Raw genomic sequence first — 11,485 nt, 5'->3', positions numbered from 1 at the left:
AGAGGCCCTCTAAACTGTCTAGCCAGGGCTGAGATTACAGAGAGCAGTTTACTCTCCCTGCAACACGGGAGACTGGAAAGGCTAGATTTAAAAAAATAAATAAATTGCGAATAACTTCCTAAGGATCCTGGGTAGAGGCAGCTGGTTTAGGAAGATTTACTTTAGATGGTTCCATGTCATTCAACAAATTCACAGGCCATTGGAGATGTTTTGTTTCACTTGGTGTGTCTCGGTACTTAGTTGCTTGCAACAGAAATCACCTCTGACTTAAGCAGAAGAAAATATCAGGAAGGCAATTGCTGGGAAGGTTAGAGAATGAGGTTTGAGAACAGGCAGCAGAAGTACTAGGCAGGTAGAAAATGTCAGCAGAACAGTGAGGGATGATTTGATGAAGACTGGCTTCTGTCCTGCCTCGTGCACTCAAGGCTAAGCCCTCCCCTAACAGTTGCAGAATGAGTAGCAAGAGGATGGGTGGAGGCCCAATTCTACATGTCAAAATATTAAAAGTCATAAATAAGTTATAAATCAAATGAACTATCTGTGAAATAAAATGTGATGTTCTCCTACCTTGACAAATATACCTTCAGAACCCACTGAAAAGTCCAGTCCAGGCTTAGAATTCCTGACTCCTTAGCATCTGTGAGGAAAAGCCAGCCCCTGGAGCCTAGCCCCAGGCCCAGCACACCCCCCTTTTCTTTCTACCTCTGCCTGTACTTTTAAGCTCCATTCACATCTCCTGCAAAAGCCACTTCCTGGGCCTAACAGTGTGAGGGCTCTGCTTTCGGGGGGATGGACACAGGGAAGAGGACCCCACAGGTTCTGGGAATGAGCTAGGGCTTGTGGAGGCAGAGAATTCTGTGGACCTAGAAGCAGGGGTGGAGTTCAGGTTCTGGGCGGCATGTCCCCTTGGCCTTGTGGACTCTGCTCCATGGGGATGGACACAACAAAGGGATGCCCCAACTGTGTTCCCCAAACTGGGGCCCAGAATAAGGGTCCACCTTGCCTGAAAAGTGGATATGGCCATTTACCACTAATAACACAACTTTACCTCTATCCATGTTCTGGTAGCCCCAGAAGATAGCTTGAGCCCCTGTGTTGAGATAGAGGTGGGGGACAGTGAAAAACAAGAAACTGCTCTCAAGTTGGCAAATGCCCACTACCCCCAGATTGAAAGTACCATTTCTGAACACAATTATATTCTGAGCCCTTAGCTCAAAATCTGCTCAAGCTTTTTGAGTAAAAATATAAACAGGATTATCAGTGTCCAAGGTAGTCAGAGAAGAAAGGAAGCATGAAAGTATCTTCCACTCGACGTGAATGAGGAAGTTTGTTGCTTCTGTTCATTTAGCTCCTTTTTTGGGCATGGACTGAGAGGAGGGGAGACTAGCTGTATCTTGGCCAGCCAGCCAGTGTAGTGGACATCTGCAGTTGTTGTTCATCCACCGGCCAGTTCCCCTCTTCTCTTCCACAACTTCTCTTCCGGTAATAGCTCCCAGTTGTTGACCAACAGAGGATTCCAGGAGCAGGCACGTGACAGACCAGTGTGGCTAATCAGAGCGTCACCCGTGCCCCCTCTCCCCACCCTCCACCATAGCGATTGGCTCCTGGTCATTGGAATGCCTTCTGGTACACAGCCATAGACATTACAAATCTGCAAATATTTAAGAGAGAGCAACTTAGGAAGGAGGAGTTGTTTGGAGGGAGGCAGTGAGTCATAAGGGAAACTTAAAAGATTCCCCTCTCCCCCCCCCCGCCCCCCCCCCCCCCCCCACAGATGCCCAGGACTTGTTCTCAGCATTATGTCAGGGTCAAGGTGTCCTGATGAGGGCTATAGTGCTACTGTTTCTTTGTGCTTACTCTGTTGGGATAGAGCTCTCCGGTCAAAGAATATTGACTCAGTGACTTATCCTCTTAGGTATTCATTTGTGAAATGGAACTATATTCATCCTGCAAAGGGAAAGGAAGCCCAGAGTGGTTAAGGAGGGTTCTTGATGCCCTTGGGTCCTCAACCCTTGCAACAAAATAGGATTGGTATGGATAAAGTATAAAATGAAACTTTAAAGAACTGATACGTTCCCACCAACTGTGCAAGGAAATCTGCCTCTTTGCATTATGCTTGCACCTGGTACACACCTAACAGCATTCACTGGGCATGGTAAATGCTCAGAAAACAGTCACTAAGTGATATCTTTTGGCCAATATTGAGTTGTTTGATTCAATTCAATTCATATAATAAATATGAGGTGTTGGGTTTGGTGCTGGGTAGCGTATCTGAGACATCACTGTGATGTAAAATGTATCAGGATAAGTAAGATAATCCTGAATGAACAAAGGCAGCACTGCTAGCTACCTTTTCTTATTTGGAAATATGGAACTTCTTCCTTTTTTGGATTTGTTTTGATGGAAATCTATAATCCTCTCTGTTTTTCCTTTGGCTGGTCTTCAAGCTGCTTCTAATTGACTTCCCCACTGAGGGTTTTCCTTTGATTTGTGAGTGAATAGTGCTCTTTGGTTGACTCATTTTATTTCCCGGCTGGGACCTACCTGGGATTCGTGCTCTTCTCTTGCTTGTGCTCTTCCACCTCTTCTCCTGGAGTCTTAGGTTGTTGTGCTGGGCCCTAGGGCTCCCCACACCTGCTCTGTCGGCAGGCAGGGAGATTGCAAAGGGACATCGAGCTCAAAGCTCTCTGGCTGCATTTAGCTCTGTTCTCCCCCGCCTTTGGTTAATTTCCACATGGTAAAGTCAGGCCTTCCCCAATGATGCAGATTTTATGGGCCAAATAGAGGAAAAGCAGATTCTTTTTAAAGGACAGGGAGCTGGTAGTGGTATACTCAAATCAAATTAGGAAGAGAAAAGCTTGAATTTATATAATAGCCTCAAAATGGTACCTAGATAACCAAGCTAGGGGACATTAGCATTATTGATATAAAAATGAATCTTTGTGTAAACATATAGAGCTTGTAGGTGCTTTTACATATGCTATCTTATTTGTTTCATCAACAACTATGTCATATAGGAGGAAAATATATTATTTATGTTTTATACATAGAGAAAAAGAAACAAAGTTTGTGAGTACATATTTAATAAATGGCAGAGTTGAACACAAACTCAGGTCTTCTGACTACAAACGTCTCATTACATTGTTATACAAAACTAAAAATGAGAAGGTTTTGGATAGATTACATGTGCCACTATTTCCACGTGAATTATCCTTTCCCAACTTACATGAACTGGAGTATATTCACTCCTGGGAAGGTGTGTCTATGGATCTTCCTTTCCTTATTCTTGGCTAGGAATTGAGAAGAGAGACCAGTGATGGTCTTACAACAAAGGAATGGGGAAAAACATACACTCTGTATTTGGTCTATGTTTGTTATTCTTGCCACTAGCTCCTCTGAATGACTTTGACAAACTGCAAATGAAAAAATGTTATCTTAAAAATGTGTGTTTCAACTCTTTAATGGCAATAAGTTATGAGTCTAGTGCAGCTTTCTCCACAAGAGGAAGTACCTGTTGCAGGAATTGACAGATCTGACTCTACTCAGGACTCCATTTCCTCAGGCCACATTCACTCTTACACTAAATTCCATAGTAATCACTGTACTTAATGAGTTGAAGATTAGGCAAAATAGCTTTAACTAACTGGCCTAAAGGAGGATTCCAATTTTGTCTTTTGCTTACTTTTTTCACTGCTTTAGTCATATGCATCTATCTCTGTAACTATTCTTAATTTAATTTTTAAATAAATTAAAATGGATTCTTTATTTAAATAAAATTATTTGTAAAGGGAAATATTTCATTACCCTGAATGACAAACCAATAGCACCTGCCATAAAAGGAAGATAAGTTAGAAACTAAATAAAAAGAAAATATTATTATATTTTAGCCACATACCAGTTGCCTATGAAAACCTGAACCCGAGGTCTGCTTCATTTTTGTTAAAAAGGGTAATTAGGAAGTAATTAAGGAGTATAAGAGAGACATTAAAAATTGCATAGCATTAAACAATGTGTTTGTTTGTGTGTGTGTGCATGTGTGTGTGCCTTTGTTTGTGTTTGGGGGAGTATCATATCTAGCCTTTTACTTTTAACCTATTAATATTTGCATTACATTTAAGGTAGGACTTCTTGTAGGCAGCATGTAGGGTCCTGCTTTTCGTCCAATCTGATATTTTTGATTGTTTAATCCAATCTCTGCCTTTAAATTGGAAGGATATTTGGTCCATTTATATTTAATGTGGTTATTGACATAGTTAGGTTTAAATCTATCATCTTGTTATTTATTTTCTATTTTTCCCATCTATTCTCTTTTCCCTGTTTTGGATTGAATATTTTGCCATTATTTCTTTTCTTTTCTTTGTTGTTTACTAGTAATAACTCTTTATTTTGTTATTTTAGTGGTTGCTTTAAGATATATAGTGTGTATCTTCAACTTTTCACTGTCTATCTTCAGATTACCTAAGAGTGGTATGTATGATTTTGGGAGGCAGTTGGGGTAGGGGGTGGGATGCATGAGATTTTGATAGATATCAGGCTTCACAGTTAAGAAAACAGCATGATATTTTTAATTAGAGGGGCTAGGTTTAAGACTTGGAGTAACTTCCTCACAGATGTAAGACTATGGACAGGTCAAGCAACAATTTTTGATCTTAAGTTTCCTCGTGTATAACTTGGGAATAATAAACATACTGGCACAAACCTCTTTACAACTTTGTTGTAAAAGCAGTGAGATAATGGGTATGAAAATGCCTTATTAACTGTAAAAGTCTATATAAATATTAAAAAGGATTTGGTCTTTTGTAATACAAATAACTTATTTCTGATTATTTTAAGCCATGGTTCTTGACTATTTCAAGTAGGAAGTCCTCTCTTTAAGATAAAATTTTCTTGCGCTCCCTGCTGTGTGGTATTTTATTACTTGATTAAGGAAATAAATGGGATACATATTGGGAATACTTCACTAAGAGTTATGAATGAATATTTTTCATTCACAAGAATACTAGAAATATTAGAAGTTATATGAGAAATTCACATTACCAATTCATTCTATAGAAAATATTGTTGAGAATGCTTTTGGCTGCACGTATCAGAAAACTTAAAACACATTAGCCTAAACATAAAGAAATATAACATCTCACTAATATTACGTGGAGATGTAGGGCAGGATTTAAGCTTGATTGATTCATGTGCTCAATGATATCAGAATCTAGGTTCTTTACATCTTTCATCAATGCTGGATTCTTTCTCAGGTAACAAGAGAGCTGAACCAGCTCCAGCATTCACATCCAGACATGGCAAAGTCCCAGAAAAAAAAAAAATTTAAGAACTCTGGTTAGGAGCAAGAAGCTTTTACCCAGAATTCCTGTTCTGTCCTGTTGACCTCTAACCATACCTTATTGTCCAGATATATGTTTCATGTCTATTCCTGAACTCACCGTAAAAGTAAATGGAGTTATTTTATATTAATCTGGCCCATTCTTGGAGCTTCAAAGTGCCTCATTCCATGAGACAGTGGTTGTTTAGGGAAGAATTGAATACCTCTATAAAATTGGAGTTTGGTTAGTATGGCAATATGGCAAAGGCTGTTGGTGTCCTGTCTTTATCTCCTTGTTATGCACTGTTTCTGTGGCGCTGCAAGTTTCTTTCATTCTCCGTCTGGGGGATTTCTCTGACCACAGAAGCTTGGTTGGTCTGCATGTGGGGCAGGTTGAAAGTGTTGAGGAGTTGCACTTAGGAGCAGTTCTTTGGTCAAGGATGGGTGAAACCTGAAGGTTATTACACCAGCTTCCTTGCCTGTCGGGTGGACACCTCTGAGTTAAGTTCTATACCATGTCCCACAAGTCCCCAGGGGATTATTGAGCTTAAGATGTCCAAAGTGATGATCGGCCTATCAACACACACTGTATTGGCCTCCTTTCCTTCCTGGGAAGGTTCCTCACACCTTTACAAGAGTTTCCTGGCATCATCTCTCAAACAAACATTTGCACTCAAATCCTTGCCTCTGGGTCTGCTATGAGGGAAGTCAAGTTGGTGAGAAGAAGTGGGTAAGGGTTCTGTGTAGGAAACCTTTTTAAAAAATTTTATTTTATTTATTTTTCTCTCCTTCCCCCTTATCGTCTGTTCTCTGTGTCCCTTTGCTGTGTGTTCTGTGTCTGCTTGCACCCTCGGTGGCACCAGGAAACTGCGTCTCTTTTTTTTGTTGTGTCATCTTGTTGTAACAGCTCTCCGTGCGTGAGGCGCCACTCCTGGGCCGGCTACGCTTTTTCCAGGCAGGACGGCTCTCTTGCACGGCACACTCCTTGTGTGTGGGGCACCCCCACATGGGGGGACCCCTGCTTGGCACAGCACTCCTTGCGTGTGGCAGCTCTGCATAGGGGCCAGCTCACCACATGGGTCAGGAAGCCCTGGGTCTCAAATCCTGGACCCTCTCATATGGTAGGCAGACGCTCTACCAGTTGAGCCACGTCTGCTTCCCTGTAGGAAACTAACAGTGTCCAATATAGATCCCAACATAAGGATTCTGGAAGCATTTGAAAAATCTCTGAGATTCCATAAGATTCATTAATTATTGGTCTCCAACTATGATCTCCCAAAATGATGTCAAAACTAAGACTGAGCCAACATTTATCTAGGCATACATTTAAACTTGAAGACTATCTGTCAAAATTCACAATTGTAGACTTTCTGGAAACTTGATGGCTATAATTAATAGTTATAAAACCTTTTGAATAATCTTCTGAGGCTTATTTAGCTAGAATGCTTCAAAGCTAAAGCATTTTTTCCATTCTTATTAGGAAAAAAAGGTGTTGATTTCTTGAGGCTTTTGGTTATTTTAGCTTTATTTTGTTTATCTGAGGCTTTTGTTTACTTGAGATAGTTTTACTAAACTATCTAGTTTCATGAGGTTTGGGGGGATTTTTGTTATGCATGGAATAAAATTTTTAAATGATTTTATTTCTTCAAATAAAGTATTTAGCTTGTTTGTTTATAGTATTTCTGGAGTTATCACTTCAAAATTTGAGGTTTAAGAGGGATATAACCACTAGATGGAGAGACAAGGTGAAAGCTTGATTTTCTTAAACTAAAATTGGAGACCAGAACTTTATCACTCCTATTTTCACAGACGCCATGGGCTGGAATCTTGGGCAACTGAGATATGGATGATTCTGCCTTTTGTCAGTTTCTACTGGAAACTGGAATCTTTTCTTGACAGAAGTAAGAAATCAAACATCTATAGGAAGCAAAGAGATAATTGAAATGAAACACAAGCTGTGAAATGTCCTTCCTGAGATTATTCTGGTCCTCTCCTGAGTGGCTTCCCACTGTGGATCTGTTAGAGAAATAGTGTCTTCAGGAGGATGCACGAGGTGGAGGTGTCAAAATTACCTGAGCCGCGACCTGCTCAGGTGAACAGTGCACCTGAGGGGAGCCTAAGGAAGACAGAGACAAAGACAAGTTTAGAGGGGACCAGGTGGGCCAGGGCTAGCTGATGGCAAAGCCAAGGCCCCGAGCTGGCACCACAAGCTTTATTTAAAGCAGTTAACTAGGTCACTGTTCTCAGAGCCGGGGCCTTCCAGCATGAAGTTCTTTGAGGAGGGTTTTCTTAGAGTTTCTTCTTATCAGGACATTAGCCCTGCCTGCTTACTTGACCACATCCTCACCTCTCTACACCCATTGATCCTCCCTAGCACGTGGCTATAGTTGAGCCCCGCACATTACTTCAGGGACCCCTATAACCTGCTTTTGTGGAAATACTCATTTGTTCACTTTGTATGTAGGTCTACGTTATCGTAAAGAATGCACCCACGAATTCTGTGTAGCCTCACTTGTCTTAGGCTATTACAATATCCAGGATATTTTCTGACTTTTTGAATTTAAATTTTTGGCCCATTTTAATGTAAATGCACTTCAATAGGTATAATAAGCATTGTAAAGGAATTTATTGTAGTTCATAGTGTATAAATGTATTGTCTGAGAATTCCATTCTGACAAACTGAATGATATATTGATATTTGATAGTTGAGCACAGATATTGAACCATGATTCTTTTCATAGGAGAACTCTGAGGTTACTATTTCCAGCTGTATTATATCATAACCAATTCCTGTTCAGTAGAATGCTTCTGATATATTTTAGGCCAATTTTGTTGCTACCAGTAAGCAGTAAAATACTGACTTGTCTATATTTGGACTTGATTTAAATAGAAATTTAGACTGCTTATACTCTATTATTATATTAATTAAAAATATTTTATGACTCTCCCCTCAAATTTAGAAGCAGTGACTATTTCCTGAAGAAGAAAAATTGTTGTCAATGCCTCATATAAGATTATTTAGTTTCATTGGGTTTTTCTAGGAGGAACTATGAAAATGGTTGATCTTTCTTTGTTTTTCAAATTGAAGTGAGAATACATGGCTTTTTCCTCCATGGTTCTCAGGGCGATCTCAATCAGTAAATTTAAGCCAGAATGGGCTTGAGAAGGCTGAAAAATCTCTATAAAGTGGTGGTTTCTTAATCACTGAAAATGAAGTGTTTTAAAAGTCAAATGGGGAGAGCTGATGTGGCTCAAGCAGTTGGGTGTCTACCTCCCACATGGGAGGTCCCAGGTTTGGTTCCCTGTGCCTCCTGAAGAAGATGAGCCAATGCAATGAGCAGACAAAATAACAGGGGGTGGCTGTGGCTCAAGTGGTTGGGCACCTGCTTCCCACTTGGGAGGTCCTGGGTTTGGGTCCCAGTGCCTCCTAAAAAGAAGATGAGCAGATGAGTGGACACAATGAGCAGACAATAAGTGTGGACACAACGAGCAGACAGAACAAACAGACAGCAAGCAGACAGATGAGGGAGCCTCTTGGGGGTGGAGAATCAAATGGGCAGAACGATTCTCTAAGTTGCAGCATTCTTAAGCATGATTAAATAAGAAAATAGATTAAAGGGTAGTTTTGAAAAGTTTAACACTACTGTTACCATTGTTGTATGGCTTTATATTGAATTAAATGAAACATTATTTCTCAAGTTTGAGGCACAAACATTGTTCTACTTACTGCTGTGGAATCAGGGCTCTGGAACTCATTTGATCTGTTTAGAAATTCCTTAGTATTATTACATAATCCATTGCTCTTGCTAGATAAAATCTTTAATTCCACGCAATATGCCTCCCACACCAACATTTCAGGACTTGTTCCAGTCAAAGAGAATTAATCTTTGTTATCACACCCCCTCCCCCAGCTCTCACTCTAAGAGATCTCTGAGGTAAAGACCCAGGGGACATGACTGGTTGCCTAACCAGCAACTATCTTCTTCTCTTTCCCAGTGCCATACCCCACCCCTACCTCCAATGGCATAGCCTGACTGTTTTAAACCAGTTATGCTAATTCCATCATCTTGTCTGCGATTGGTTCAGGAACCCATGCAATCAATGTCTGCCTTTAACATTACTGGTAATTGGGTGAACAGTTCCTCTAAATAGGTGCAATTAGACTGAAAGGAAGGACTTTTCTTCTGTGGTTGGAGAAGTTACCTTCTCTCTGACTTGGATATAGAGGAGAAATTGTTCCATTGCTTTCGGCATTTGGCTTGGACTCCAAGGGAAGTGAGACTAGGGACAAATGGACACAGGGCATAGCCAAAGGCATTACTGAGCAAAGGAAGTCCAGCTGTCCCATATCTGGGTCTGCCGTACCTATGGAGGTGCAGGTGAGGGCTTCTGTACTTGCAGCCTGTGGCATTCTAGCCTGTACAAGGATGTAACCCCATGGTAACAGAAACTTAGAAGCTTCTGTGAGGGTTTTAGGCAATCAAAGTGTGGAGTCTTGGAGTAGGTGAGCCTTTGTTTAGTAGAGTACAATAAATATGGGTATTTTGATATGCAAAGTTATATCCCAAGAATAGTTTAGTGCACACAGGTGCACGTGTGTGCACAAATATTTGTGTATGTGTGCAGATGTAGAGAATTAATGGTTTTATGTGAAAAATAAATGGCAATCTCTTTATAAGGTTTGAGCCTGTGAGCTTGAGTGGGGAAGAGAAGGGTCTCAGGAGATTGGGAAAAGCCTAGAAATTGGTGGGATAAGAGAGAGAGAACACAACCAGAGGAAAAAAATCCCTGTACAAAGAGTGGTAAGGAATGTCATATTACATAGTTTTAATTGTTGCCTTTTACTGTGTTGTGCTGTAATTCTCCTCTCTTTCCTCAGAGTGATGCATAGAAACCCTGGGTTGGTGGTTCTTTGGGAAATGTTCACCATGGTGTAAAATGGGCCAGTAAGAGAAGGTGACATCTGCAGGAGCTGAACATGATGGTTATAAAGAAGGCTGAGGCTGCATTAGTTAAGAGAATGAGACCCCCCCCAAAAAAAAACCCACAAAAACCCTGGGACAGCAAGAGTGAGGCTTCCCGCAGCACATGGAATGGGGTTCCAGCCATTTCATTTGGATGTTAAAAGATGATTCCAGAAGCCTAGAGGACTTGGGGATGACAGGGTTACTAGTGAAATTGCTCGTTATAATATATAAATTCAAACATATTTTTTTGTGGCTTTGCTGGGGTAATTCTTTTTGGTTCTAGTCCTTTGACATTTTCTTCTCTAGCAGATAAGTCATTGTGGAAAAGATATTTAAATTGATAATTTACTACAGTCACTGGCTAAAGTTCCTGCCATATGTTGCTTATCTTATGAAGTACAAATGGTCAAAGTCAAAACGAACATTTTTGTATTTAGTGTGTTCCATGGAGTTGTCCTGTTATAACCTTGTTTTTTCTTTAACAATGGAGAGGAAAATAAGCTGACGTCAGCCATGGACAGTGCCAAAGAAGACATTTGCTTTCTGTTAGCGTCAGCTCCCCTCTCCTAGGCCTACCAGACCTTGCAGTGTGCTCCCAGGGCTATGGCTGTTCTGGGTAGGCCTTCCAGTGGGAAGAGTGGGAGACGCTCCCCTTTAGAGCTTAGCTGTCCCAGGGAGTCCTTTCTCTTCCTCCTCTTTGTGGAATATTTGGAAGCCTCAATCAGAGGTCCTTGAGCCTGTCTCATCCTGAGATAGGAATTTTAGAGAAGACAGTGTGGCTAACATGTGTAAAGCTAGCATGGCTTAGCTTACAATGTTTACATTCTGAAAGAAGCAATTGGGGTGTTCAACATGTTTTGCAGACGTGGCCCATCTGTGCTCCTGAAAGGAAAAAAAATGCTCCTCGGTGAACACAAATGGAGGGGTAAATTTAGCCTCCACCCCGTTTACGTCTATGGAGTACATGCTCTAATGAGATTTGGGTATTTCTGGTGTCTTCTCAGAGCCGATCTCCATATGTCCCATCAAGGCCGGATTCTGGAAGTATCTTTGTCTGCTAAGGTGTAGGTTTAGATAAAAGGAGAGTGAAATTGAGTTTAGATGGGGAAGAAGGGAAAGTGACCAGATGATTACAATGTTGTTATGAGAGATCAACTGGCTACTGACTCAGATAAACGGAGTAACTGAGCAGTAGTAACCCCTG

Source organism: Dasypus novemcinctus, chromosome 1 (genome assembly GCF_030445035.2).
Source record: "Dasypus novemcinctus isolate mDasNov1 chromosome 1, mDasNov1.1.hap2, whole genome shotgun sequence".
In the NCBI taxonomy this organism is placed as follows: Eukaryota; Metazoa; Chordata; class Mammalia; order Cingulata; family Dasypodidae; genus Dasypus; species Dasypus novemcinctus.
The sequence above is the reverse complement of the archived record's forward strand: the minus strand, read 5'-3'. Positions refer to the sequence as shown.